Source organism: Nicotiana tomentosiformis, chromosome 7, assembly GCF_000390325.3.
Source record: "Nicotiana tomentosiformis chromosome 7, ASM39032v3, whole genome shotgun sequence".
In the NCBI taxonomy this organism is placed as follows: Eukaryota; Viridiplantae; Streptophyta; class Magnoliopsida; order Solanales; family Solanaceae; genus Nicotiana; species Nicotiana tomentosiformis.
The window spans coordinates 125048340-125061793 of record NC_090818.1 but is presented as its reverse complement, the minus strand read 5'-3'; positions in this window follow the sequence as shown (position 1 = coordinate 125061793).

Genomic DNA, 13454 nt, shown 5'->3' with positions numbered 1-13454 from the left:
AGAACAGATCAATGTTGAAATTAATGATAAGAAAATAAATGCAAATTGAACAAGGTTAACTTTGAAGGTTGGTCACCCTCGAGTCAAGAAGTGCCTCAATCACCCTCGAGTCAAGAAGTGCCTCAATCACCCTCGAGTCGGAATAGAATGACAAGATAATAAGAACTAGAAATAATAGTGTATTACTTTTGGATGTGTTTCTTGATGTGTGTTACAAATGACCAGATCCCCCTTTATATAGTAGGGGAGTCCTACTCTTGATACAATTCTATAAAAGGTAAAAAATTTCATAATTTGCTAATTAATCGGCCTCTCCTTGATACATATCGAGATTTCCGTCGTGATATCCAATCGATTGCGGATAATTTGGCCTTCCGTTATTTGGCCCGATAAAGTTTCCTCGATCATGTTCGATCCCGGAGTCACGCGTTCGATAATTTAACTTCACGCCTTGGTTCGATATAATATAGGGTCGAGCTTCAACCTGTCACGTTTCAGTCCCGACTTATCACACAATAGACGAGCCCGGCTTCGACCGTGTACAGATAGTCCCCTCATTTTTCGAAGAGAAGACGATAAGAAACGATATGGACTTTCGAACCTTGCTTCGATAAATCATGACGTAAGCGACAAAAGGTAACTGAAACGTCCCGTCGGTCCAGTCTCCAAGGCATTAAATGTGTGTCAATTGTTGGTCGGCCATTACGGGTATTGAACCGTCGTTTGCAAACTATAAATACTTCATCCTTCCATCCATTAAAACTTTTTACATTCAAACTTTGCTCTTGTGCTTTTAAGAAAATTTCATCACCTTCATCCTCTGGTTTTCTGGCTTAAGTTTAAAATTTCTTCCCTTCTAGTTTTCTAAAAACTTTTATAAACTATCCGCCAATTACGCCCTCTCTTTCATGAGTACCATCTCTTCACCCTTATTCAGAAGCAATGGCAAAGACTTCGAAATCGGTTCCTCAAAAGGAAACTCCCTCTTCCTCGAGACCGTCTGAAGAAGAAGATGTTATGTTTACTGTTGTCGAGGAAAAGACACCGAAGCCCCCCTAAACTATGTTCGTTCCTGCGGGGTGCCCAACCGGTGCTGACTTCAAAGTTGAAAAAACCTCTTCCGTACCAGTTCGATACGAGCCGGTCTCGAGATATATATGCTCCATCACTGACAATCTCCTCCCCAAAGTCAAGGAAGATTGTAATTGGGCTGGTAAACACGTGGTGGTGCCTACGCCCGAGGAGTCAATCACTACCCACGTGGAGGGTTTTCTTAGTGTTTACACTTATCCCTTCACGTTGGGCCCTCTAGACCCGATCATTATCGCCTTATGTAAGAGGTACGAGGTGACCCTCGGTCAAATCCATCCCTCCTTCTGGAGGATAGTGATTCTCCTCCGCTTCTTTGTAAGCAAAATCGACAAATTCCCCTTCACCATTGACTATATCATGCGTCTGTATAGTCCCTGACTCTACCGAGGAGGATTGATAAAGCTTGCCCGTCGGGCCACTAAGGCCCCATTCTCGAGCATAGACGAGGACCGAGACCGAGGCTGGTTGGGCCGGTTCATTCGAGTTAAGACCTCGGATCTAATCCCGGCCGAGAAAATGCCATTTTCCGAGAAATGGAACATGAAACGTAAGTATAACCTCACCTTTAAGATTTTGTTTATTGCTTTTTCCTTTACTCTCATCTAATCGATGTTTCGTGGTGCAGCTATTTCTCGGATGCCGGATGCAGTTCCCCGACTTAAGGAGTGGGTCGAGGGCACTTCATCATAGAAGCCCTATTTCGAGCGCGCGTGGCGCGAAATTTCAAAGGGTCGGTGGGAGGGTTTCTTTCTGAGCTTACTCATCTCTTTTTCTTTTTAGGCCTTGGGGCCCGAAAAGTGAAACTACCAGTGAAGAAAAGGAGAAAAGCAGGATAAAGTGAAAAAAAAGAGAAAAGCTCCGAGTTCCTCGGGGCCCGAAAAGAAGAAACCGAGGGGGCGGTTGGTACACAAATCTAAGGAAACTACCAGTGTCCGAGAACTCCCATCAGATTCGCTCCACTGATTGAGGGATGAGTCCGAAGAAGAAGAAGACTCTTAATCGTTGACTCGCGTGAGGAGCGGTATCGAGTTGCCTCAAACCAAGGAGGCCGGTGGAGAGGCAGTGGCCGAGGCCTCCGAACTAGAGAGGGCGGAGCTTGTTTTGCCCCGAGCTAAGGAGATTGATAGAAAGACCGTGGCTGACGCTCCTCAGGCAGAATGCAATGTGCCGAAGGATGCTCTCGGGGTGATAAATCTCTCCGGGTCGCCTTCATTCACTGATTTTATGATAAATGAGGATCAAACGCTGAAAGGAAGCCCAAATGAGGGTCCTCAAGGGGCAGTCGATTCCTTCAACAACTTCTTCGACGGTATGGATTCCACCGCCTCGGAAGATGTCACCGGGTTAGGTGACTTACCGGTACCACAGAAGATGTCGCCTTCGGGAACCAGCGGATCTTCTTTGAGTCCGAGATTGGTTGACCGATTCCCAGTCTGAGTACAAATCCTGACCGGAAGCGGTCAATCTTTATATCCATACCGGAGGATGCCCGGGTTCTCTCCGCCCCCGTGGAGGTTTCCAGCTATCTCCGATGCCTGGTGACCGAAGAGGATCAGGCCAAAATGGACGAGGTGGAGGTCCCATGCCTTTTCTACGAGGCTCAACATGCATTTAATCAAGTAACTTTGAAAGCTTTCCTATTACGTACTTAGATTAAATTGCGAATAATCATAATATTCTTCTTTGTGTTTGTAGGCCTCGGTTCTCCATCATGAAACTTTCCTCCGATACCAGTAGGAATTAAACCAACACGAGGCCGAGGCTTGGGAGCTCACCGAGAAGAGGGATGCTTACAAACTCCTCAGTGAGGAGCTCCAAGCCGAGTTAGAAATGGCCCAGAAGGAGCATACCGACGTGGTTGAGCAGGTAAGACGAATATTCGAACTTAGTGATGATGATTCAGACACATTGGCTAACGACCCGAACCTACATGTTCAAAAAAGACTTGACCATATCGAGAAGCTTCAGGTGGAGGGGGACACAGTGACGACTGAGGCCGAAGAATGGAAGAAAAATATGGACCGCCTAGCCTCGGAAAAGGAGACCTCCTGAGAACAACTGGCTTCGACTGAGGTCCAGCTCCGAGCCGCAAAAGAAAAGGCCTTGGTACATGCCAAGAAGATCGATGAGCTCCAATCTCAACTAAGCTCGGCGGTCTCTGGCCAAGGAACTCGAGGTGGCCAAATCGGAGGTTGTTGCGGTTAAGGTCAAGGCTGATAAGCGGGTGGACCAGCATAAGGCCGATGCTGAGGTGGCTCAGGTCCAAGCGAGAAAATTTGTGGAGCACATGAAGTGGCAATCCCGAAGGGAGGTCCTCGAAGGAGTTCAAGCTCAGGGCTTTGACCTGTTGGCTGAGATCGAGAATGCCAAGATGTTAGAGGCCAAGGCCAGGAAGCTGGCTTATCCCGTGGAAGAGGATTCCGAGGGATCTGAAGACTCGGATGAGCTAGAAGGCGGTGAAGGCCCCGAAGGTGATGACGCGGCTCCCGGTGAAGATTAGGCCACTTAAAACGTTTTGTCTTTGCCGTTTTGGCCATTGTAAATTTATGTATCGGGGCCATTTGGTCCTTGTAAAAAGAAGTTTTGGTAAATATACATATAAGGCTTTTTTTCCCTTTCAGCTTTTGGAGTTTTCCTTTGTTTTATCATTTGTATTCAAAAAAATCGAAATGCCTTAGCATGAAGTAACTTAGGTTATGTTCGAAGGTTCAAACAAACCTCGCCTTTACATTTTTCCGTTTTAAGGCTTGGGGGTTCGGTGTTACCTGAAACGTTTTCCCAAAGTAAGTAATTCGGATTATTGTTTGCCGAGGATAGCCTTTAGAACCGGTTATGAAAAAAATTTCTTTTTTGAAGGCCTAGTTTTAGTTACGGGTCTCGAACATCTCCAAGCTGTGCTAATACGGCCGTAGCCTTTTAGTTCGGGAGTCGCCTAGTGGACTTGCTTTCCCGAGTTATCCGGGCTTGCCCAAGATAATAGTCCCCAAGCGGAGGTGGCCGTGGCCTTTAAAATTCGGGGGTTTCCTAATAGGTCTTATGCCCCCGAGGTCTAGTAGCTTGGGTCGTCCGAATTTGTTTTCGGACGGTAGTCCCCTAGTGCGAGAGTGATTATTCGAACTCCGAATATAAGCGTCTCTTGAGCTCGTTACCTTTAAGGGATCGGAAGTAGGAAATTCTTTATGGAATATAAGGAAGAAATTTTAAAATATAAGATGATTGCAAGGAAGTGACTTCTCTTTATTCTTGAGTATAATAAGTATATATGAGTACATGCTTTGCGTCAGGGTTTGAGCAGTCTATGTGGGCATGGTTCATTTGACCGTTTGGCCCTTAGATTGAATCCTATTGATCGAAACCCTTCAATCCCGAAATCTCTTTTCATGTTAAAGTTGATATCGGAGGGTAATGCCCCTAGTGTTTGAGGTTGATCGAAGTGAGGCCTCGAATACTATTTTGATCGTTGTTACCGGTTCGTTGACGGCCTTTGATTCTAGGTTAGCACGATTTACTTGTTGCCTCGTTAAAATCATTGCCGAAAAACCTATTTGGGACAAAACCGGTTCAAGAGAAAAAGAGTGCAACGCGTGCTTTCAGACCTAAAATCTCGTACTTTTCCTCTTCGATCACCTGCAAGAGTTAGTCCGAAATATAAATGAAAGAATATGAATGAGGCCGTACCTTAGCAGTAATATCATTTTAGGTGAGTTACATTCCAATTGCTCGGTAGCTATTCACCATTCATCGTCTCGAGCTTGTAGGATCCCTTTTCGGTGATTTCGATGATATGATACGGCCCTTCCCAGTTCAGTCCTAACTTTCCCTCATTCGGGTTTCAGGTGTTCAACGTGACCTTCCTTAGTACTAAGTCCCCGACGTTGAAGTACCGAAGGTTGGCCCTCCTGTTGTAATATCTCTCGATCCGCTGCTTTTGGGTAGCCAGTCGAACAAGGGCATCTTCATGCTTTTCATCCAATAGCTTTAGCTCGTATTCATGGCCTCATCATTTGATTCCTTTGTTGCATATCGAAATCTGATGCTTGGCTCTCCGACTTCGACCGGTATAAGAGCTTCGGCGCCGTAAACCAATGAGAACGGAGTGTCCCCGGTACTGGACTTCGAGGTCGTAGGATATGCCCAAAGAACTTCGGGCAGGAGTTCCTTCCATTTCCTTTTGGCGTTGGTCAACCTCTTTTTAAGGTTCTGGAGTATGGTTTTGTTGGTTGATTCGGCTTGTCCGTTCCTAGTAGGGTGGTAGGGTGTTGATAGTATCCTTTTGATCTTGTGGTCTTCGAGTAACTTGGTCACCTTGCTACCGATAATTGTTTCCCGTTATCGCACACGATCTCGGCCGGCATTCCGAACCGACATATGAAATGGTCCCAAATGAAATCGATGATCTCCTTCTCCCTGACCTTTTCTTATGCATGGGCTTCCACCCACTTGGAAAAATAGTGAGTCATAAATAAAATAAATTGGGCCTTACCGGATGCCCATGGAAGGGGGCCAACGATGTCCATTCCCCACTTCATGAACGACCATGGTGATACAACCTAATGTAGCAGCTCTCCGGGTTGGTGTATCATCGGAGCATATTGTTGGCATCTATCACATTTTCGTACGAACTCCTTCGCGTCCTTTTCCATGTCGATCCAGTAGTAACCTGCTCTGAACACCTTTCAAACCAATGATTCGGCGCCCGAATGATTTTCACAGGTGCCCTCATGAATTTCCCTCATAACATAATCAGTATCTCCTGGTCCTAGACATATTGCCAGCGGGTCATCAAACATTCTTCTAGATAAGGTTCCGTCCTCAGACAAACAAAACAGGGTTGCCCTTATTCTCCAATCCCAAGTCAGGCTTGTAGAGTTTATCTCGACATGACCTTCTTCTACCACCGATCTCATGAGTTGCACCACTACTCCCGAATTAAGCTCGTTGTCTTCGACCGATGATCCTAATTAGCAATGGCATCGGCCTCACTATTTTGATCTCGGGGGACATATTGTAAGGTCCACTCCTTGAACCGGTGTAATGCTACCTATAACTTATCATGCATCTTTGCATTCGTTCTTCTCTGACCTCGAATGTTCCATTAACTTGGTTTACCACGAGGAAGGAGTCGCACTTAGCTTCGATCACCTCAGCCCCCAAGCTTTTGTCTAGTTTGAGACCTGCAATCATGGCCTCATATTCGGCCTCATTGTTAGTCAATTTTACAATCATAATAGATTGTTTAACTACATTGACTATTGGTGGCTTTAAAATGATGCCGAGTCTGGGCCCTTTTGCGTTCGAGGCACCATTCATAAATAGGGTCCAGATTCCCGAGGACGTCTCTGAGTTCACCAATAACTCTTGTTCGACCTCGGGTATTAGGGACATTGTAAAGCCGGCCACGAAATCTGCCAAAATTTGAGATTTGATGGTTGTTCGGGGTCGATACTCAATATCGTACCCACTGATTTCAACGGCCCACTTGTCCAATCGTCCTGAGAGCTCGGGTTTGTGCATAATATTTCGCAACGGGTAAGTTGTTACAACACATATGGGGTGATACTAAAAATAAGGTTTTAGTTTTCTACTGGCGCTTCGTAAAGCGAGCGCCAGTTTTTCTAGGTGAGGGTACCTAGTCTCGGCCTCTCCTAGGGTCCTACTAACATAATAAATTGGAAATTGCGTACCTTGCTCTTCCTGAACCAGGACTACACTTACCGTTATTTCTCATACTGCCAAGTACATGTGATGACCCAAAATATCATCTTTAAATTTAATAATTAATTTTATGTTCTAAGACCTCGAAAAGCACTATTTATCATTCTTCGACTTGCGTGCGCAGTCCGTAAAATTTTCCAGAAAGTTTTCAGGTAAAAAATGGATTAAAATGTGAATTAGAGCTTTAAAACTCAACTGAGTTGACTTTGGTCAGTATTTTGAGCAAACAGACTCGGATCAGTATTTTGATAGTTCTGGTAGGCCCGTATCGTGATTTGGAACTTAGGCGTATGCCTGGATGAAAAATTAAAAGTTTAAGTTCAAACAGTGACCGGATGTCAAATTATGTGCAAACGATCCCGGAATAGAGTTTTGATGATTCCAACAGCTACGTATGGTGATTTTGGACTTAGGAGCATGACCGGAATTTTATTTGGAAGTCTGTAGTAGAATTAGGCTTGAAATGCCAAAAGTTAATTTTTTGAGAAGTTTGATCGAGGGGTTGACTTTTTGATATTGAGATCGGAATCCGATTCTGGAAATTGGAATAGGTCTGTTATGTCATTTATGACTTGTGTGCAAAATTTGAAGGTATTCCGAATTGATTTGATGTGTTTCGGCACAAGATATAGAATTTGAAAGTTCAACATTCATAGATTTTGATTTGAGGTGCGATTCGTCGTTTTGATGTTGTTTGATGTGGTTAGAAGCCTCGACTAAGTTCGTATGGTATTTTGGGACATGTTGGAATAATTGGTTAAGGTCTCGAGGGTCTCGGGTAGATTTCGGAAGGTAAACAGAATGGATTTCAGACAAAGAGTGCTCCGTTTATATGGGTCGAGGAATGTAAGGAGAGATTCCAAAAGCTCAAGACGACTTTGACTACAGCCCCAATGTTGGTATTACCTACAGGTTCAGGGTCTTATATTGTGTATTGTGATGCATCGCGTATTGACCTCGACGCAGTGTTGATGCAAGACGGTAGGGTGATTGCCTATGCGTCCAGACAGTTAAAGGTGCATGAGATGAATTATCCTGTACACAACCTTGAGTTAGCAACTATTGTTCATGCCTTAAAGATTTGGCGGCATTATTTGTACGGTGTCCATTGCGAGGTCTACACTGATCACCGAAGTCTACAACATCTGTTTAAACAGAAGGATCTTAATTTGCGGCAGCGGAGATGGTTGGAGTTGCTTAAGGATTATGATATCACCATTCTCTATCATCTTGGGAAGGCCAATGTAGTGGCCGATGCCTTGAGTCGTAAGGCGAAGAGTTTGGGCATCTTAACATTTTTTTCGGTAGTAGAGAGGCATTTAGCCTTGGATGTTCAGGCCTTGGCCAACAAGTTTGTTAGACTGGATGTTTACGAGTCGAGCCAAGTTTTGGCTTGTGTGGTTTCTCAGTCTTCTCTTTATGACCGTATCAAGGAACGTCAGTATGATGACCCCCATCTGCTTGTCCTTAAGGACACAGTTCAGCACGGTGATGCTAAGGAAGTCACTATTGGAGATGAAGATGTATTACGGGCTATGTGTACTAAATGTAGATGGTTTGCGCGACTTGATTTTTTAGAAGGCTCACAGTTCGCGGTACTCCATTCATCCGGGTGCTGCAAAGATGTATCAAGATTTGAGACAACACTATTGGTGGAGGCCGATGAAGAAAGACATAGTGGAATATGTAGCTCGGTGCCTAAATTGTCAGCAGGTGAAATATGAGCATCAACGACCGGGTGGATTGCTTCAGAAGTTGGATATTCCATAATGGAAATGGGAGCGGATCACTATGGATTTCATTGTTGGGCTCCCACAGACTCGGAGGAAGTTCGATGCAGTTTGGGTGATTGTGGATAGATTGACCAAGTCAGCTCATTTGATTCCTGTGATTACTACTTACTCTTCAAAGTAGCTGGCTTACGCATATATTCGCGAGATTGTCAGACTTCACGGTGTACCGGTATCTATCATCTCTTACCGGGGTACACAGTTTACCTCACGGTTTTGGAGGGCTGTACATCGAGAGTTGGGTACTCGTGTATTATTGAGTACAACATTTCACCCTCAGACGGACGGGCAGTCCGAACGCACTATTAAGATACTGGAGGATATGCTTCGTACGTGTGTGATAGATTTGGGGGGTGCTTGGGATCAGTTCTTACCATTTGCGGAGTTTGCTTACAACAACAGTTCCCAGTCAAGCATTCAGATGGCTCCGTATGAGGCCTTGTATGGTAGGCGGTGCCGGTCCCCAGTGGGTTGGTTCGAACCGGGCGAGGCTAGGTTATTGGGTACAGACTTGGTTCAGGATGCCTTGAAAAAGGTTAAGTTGATTCAGGATTGACTTCGTACAACCCAATCTAGACAGAAGAGTTATGCGAATCGGAAGGTTCGTGATGTTAGATTCATGGTTGGTGAGCGGGTATTGCTACGGGTTTTGCCTATGAAGGGTGTGATAAGGTTCAGGAAGAAGGGCAAGTTGAGTCTTAGGTATATTGGTCTTTTTGAGATTCTTAAGAGAGTTGGAGAGGTGGCTTACAAACTTGAACTACCACCTAGTCTCTCTGTGGTTCATCCGGTATTCCATGTTTCCATGCTTCGTAAATATCACGGCAATCTGTCTCATGTGTTAGACTTCAGTTCGGTTCAGTTGGACAAAGATCTATCTTATGTTGAGGAACCAATGGCTATTTTGGATAGGCAGGTTCGAAAGCTGAGGTCAGAACATTGCTCCCGTGAAGGTTCAGTGGAGGGGTCATCCGGTTGAAGAGGCGACTTGGGAGACCGAGCATGATATGCGCAGCTGTTATCCACACTTATTCACCAACTTAGGTACTTTTTCTAACTCCGTTCGAGGACGAACGTTTGTTTTAGAGGTGGAGAATGTGATGACCCAAAATGTCATCTTTAAATTTAATAATTAATTTTGTGTTCTAAGACCTCGAAAAGCACTATTTATCATTCCTCGACTTGCGTGCGCAATCCGTAAAATTTTCCAGAAAGTTTCTAGGTGAAAAATGGATTAAAATGTGAATTAGAGCTTTAAAGCTCAAATAAGTTGACTTTGGTCAACATTTTGAGCAAACAGACTCGGATCAGTGTTTTGACAGTTCCGGTAGGTCCGTATCGTGATTTGGGACTTAGGCGTATGCCCGGAATCAAATTTTGAGATCCTCAGCCCGAGATATGGAATTTTAATGAAAAATTAAAAGTTTAAGTTCAAATAGTGACCAGATGTCAAATTATGCGCAAACGACCCCGGAATAGAATTTTGATGATTCCAACAGCTCCGTATGGTGATTTTGGACTTAGGAGCGTGATCTAAATTTTATTTGGAAGTCCATAGTGGAATTAGGCTTGAAATGCCAAAAGTTAATTTTTTTGGAAGTTTGACCGAGGGATTGACTTTTTGATATCGAGATCGGAATCCGATTCTGGAAATTGGAATAGGTCTGTTATGTCATTTATGACTTGTGTGCAAAATCGGAAGGCATTCCGAATTGATTTGATGTGTTTCGGCACAAGATATAGAATTTGAAAGTTCAAAGTTCATAAATTTTGATTTGAGGTGCGATTCGTCGTTTTGATATTGTTTGATGTGGTTTGAAGTCTCGAATAAGTTCGTATGGTATTTTGGGACATGTTGGAATAATTGGTTAAGGTCCCGAGGGTCTCGGGTGGATTTCGGAAGGTAAACGGAATGGATTTCGGACAAAGAGTGCTAGAAATTTGCTTGGAGCCAAATTTGGAAGCTTATATCTCGCAATGAATAAGGAATCAGAAAATTTTCAAAACATGAAAGTTGTATTTGTTTGATTCTAGTTTCCAGAAAGTTAAACCATTTATTATTTGGACATTTGTACAGAAAGTTATGACGGATTGAATGAAGGCTGGTAGAGCAATTTCGCCAGAAATTTTGCCAGAACTTTCTGATGCGTGGAGCCGACATTGAAAGCTTATATCTCGCATTTCATAAGGATTCGGAAAAGTTTCAAAACATGAAAGTTGTAGTCGTTTGATTCTAGTTTCCAGAAAGTTAAACCATTCATCATTTGGACATTTTTACATAAAGTTATGATCGATTGAAGGAAGGCTGGTAGAGCAGTTTCTGGTGGACTTTTAATGACGGAAGATGGACTTTTAGTGACTGAAAATGGACTTTTAGTGACGGATGGACAGAAACTTAAGGACCAAAAATGGTCATTTCCTTCATTTCATTTTGGATTTTTGGAGCACGGTTCTTGGGCGATTTTTGGGCGATTTTCACGGGAAAACATTGGGGTAAGTGTTCCTTATCCTATATTGTTTATATTTCATGATTCCATACTCATTTACATCCTGAATCCGCGAATTTATGGAAGAAAAATCAAGATTTTTGCAAAATTTTCCAAAAACGAAAATTTAAGATTTGGAGGTTTAGTTATTATCGGAATTTGATAAAATTGGTATGGGTGGACTCGTAATTGAATGGGTTGTCGGATTTTTTAAGTTTCTCCGGATTTCGAGATATGGGCCCCACAGGCAAAGTTTGAGCTAATTTCGGATTTTATTGAAAAATATGTAATGCCCTATTTTCTTATGAAATTGATTACTATAATTTTTGTTGACTGTATCGAATTAATTATGACTAGATATGAGTTGATCAGAGTCGGAAAAAGCGAGGAAATAGCATAATACTTGGTTAAATTGGAGCAAGTCAAGGTAAGTGACTTGTCTAACCTTGTGTGGGTGAAATCCCCCCTAGGATTGATAATTTTAATGTGTGAAAAGTCGTGTACACGAGGTGACGAGTGTGTACACGGGCTAAATGTGAAAGATTATGTTTTAAATTGTGTATATCACTGTTGCACATTAATTAGATTATTTTATTTTGTTATATTCTTCATTATTGATTTAATGTTTATATTTTAAATTCGCTTGACCTTTTCCTGCTAATTGTTTTGTCTGTTTAGTTGGAACTTGGTTTTTTTTAATTCTATGCATTATTTGAAGGTTGATTTTCTTTAAATTAAATATTATTAATATGAAGTATTTGACATTTTAAAACTTGATATTGAAATAACGTATTAAAGATTTTGAAATATTATTTTCCTGAATTATTTACTCCTGAATATTTTTGTAAGATTTTCGTACTCATTGTGATGGAGCAGTGAGCTCTTTATTGTGGAAAAATATTATTATTGAATTATTTTGACATGAGCCGTGAGCTCTTTATTGTGGAAAAATATTATTGTTGAATTATTTTGACATAAGCCGTAAGCTCTTTATTGTGGAAAAATATTATTGTTGAGTTATTTTGACATGAGTCGTGAGCTCTTTATTGTGAAACAATATTGTTGATGAATTATTTTGGCAAGTTAAATTATTTGAGCACCTGAGGTGCAAATTGTGATATATTGTGATATTGATACGGATGCATGGTATAAGGTCTGGGTATTGAAACGCATGTGGTGAGATAAGGGTGGCTTGATACACGTGGCTAGTAGGGGGAACTACTAGAAGGCATGCGGTGTGATAAGGATGGCTAAAATGCGGGATGCTATTTCGGGAAAAATATTTTCTTTAAAATAAATTGTGAAGGCTCCCGCGGTGAGATAAGAAAATGAGATATTGTGAATTTGTTTATGATTTGGGACTACGAGGCGGTACCTCGAGAGTGCCCTTGTTGATATTGATTTATGGCCGCAGTTGCCTTTGATTATTGTTGTGATTTTCTTAAAGTTGAAAAGAATTCTGTTTTGTTTCCACGAGATATTTATTTGCCATTATTTGATGTAATTAAATGTGACATACTACTTGATTCATTTTCATTGTCATTTTATCTTATAATATTGTTTAAACATTTTACCATGCCATTATTTATTCTCTAGTAGGGCCTGACCTGACCTCGTCACTACTCTACCGAGGTTAGGCTATGCACTTACTGGGTACCGCTGTGGTGTACTCATACTACGCTTCTGTACATCTTTTTGTGCACATCCAGGTATATCTTATCAGATCACGCATCCGTAAACTAGCTGTACGAGGAGACTTCGAGGTATATCTGCCAGCGTTCGCAGATTCCGGTGTCCCCTTCTATCTTACTATGTTGCCTTCCTTATTTGCTTTAGACTCTGATGTATAGAGACATAGAGAATAAATTTTTAGAAGCTTGTGACTTATTTCTACTGGGTTTTGGGAGTTGAAATTGTTTGAATTATAGTTTATTTATTTAAGATATTTATTATTATTCTGCATTGATAGGCTTACCTAGTGTTAGAGACTAGGTGCCATCATGACCTCCTACAGAGGTAATTTGGGGTCGTGACAGTACAATTACAGTCGTTCATCTGTTTTCGGTGTATGAAGCAATGGTGGGCTCGATAAATATCGTTTGAGCTCCTTCAACGCTCATTGACATTCTGGGGTCCATGAAAAGTTGTTCTTCTTTTTGAGTAGAGAAGAATCGGTGACTCTTATCCAATGACCTCGAGATGAATCACCCTAGGGCAACTATGCGTCCGGTTAATCTTTGCACGGCCTTCATGTTGTCTACGGCCGTGATATCTTCGATGGATTTGATTTTGTAGGGGTTGATCTCGATTCCTCGGTTGGATACCATGAACCCAAGGAGCTTACCTGATCCGACTCCGAACGCACAGTTCT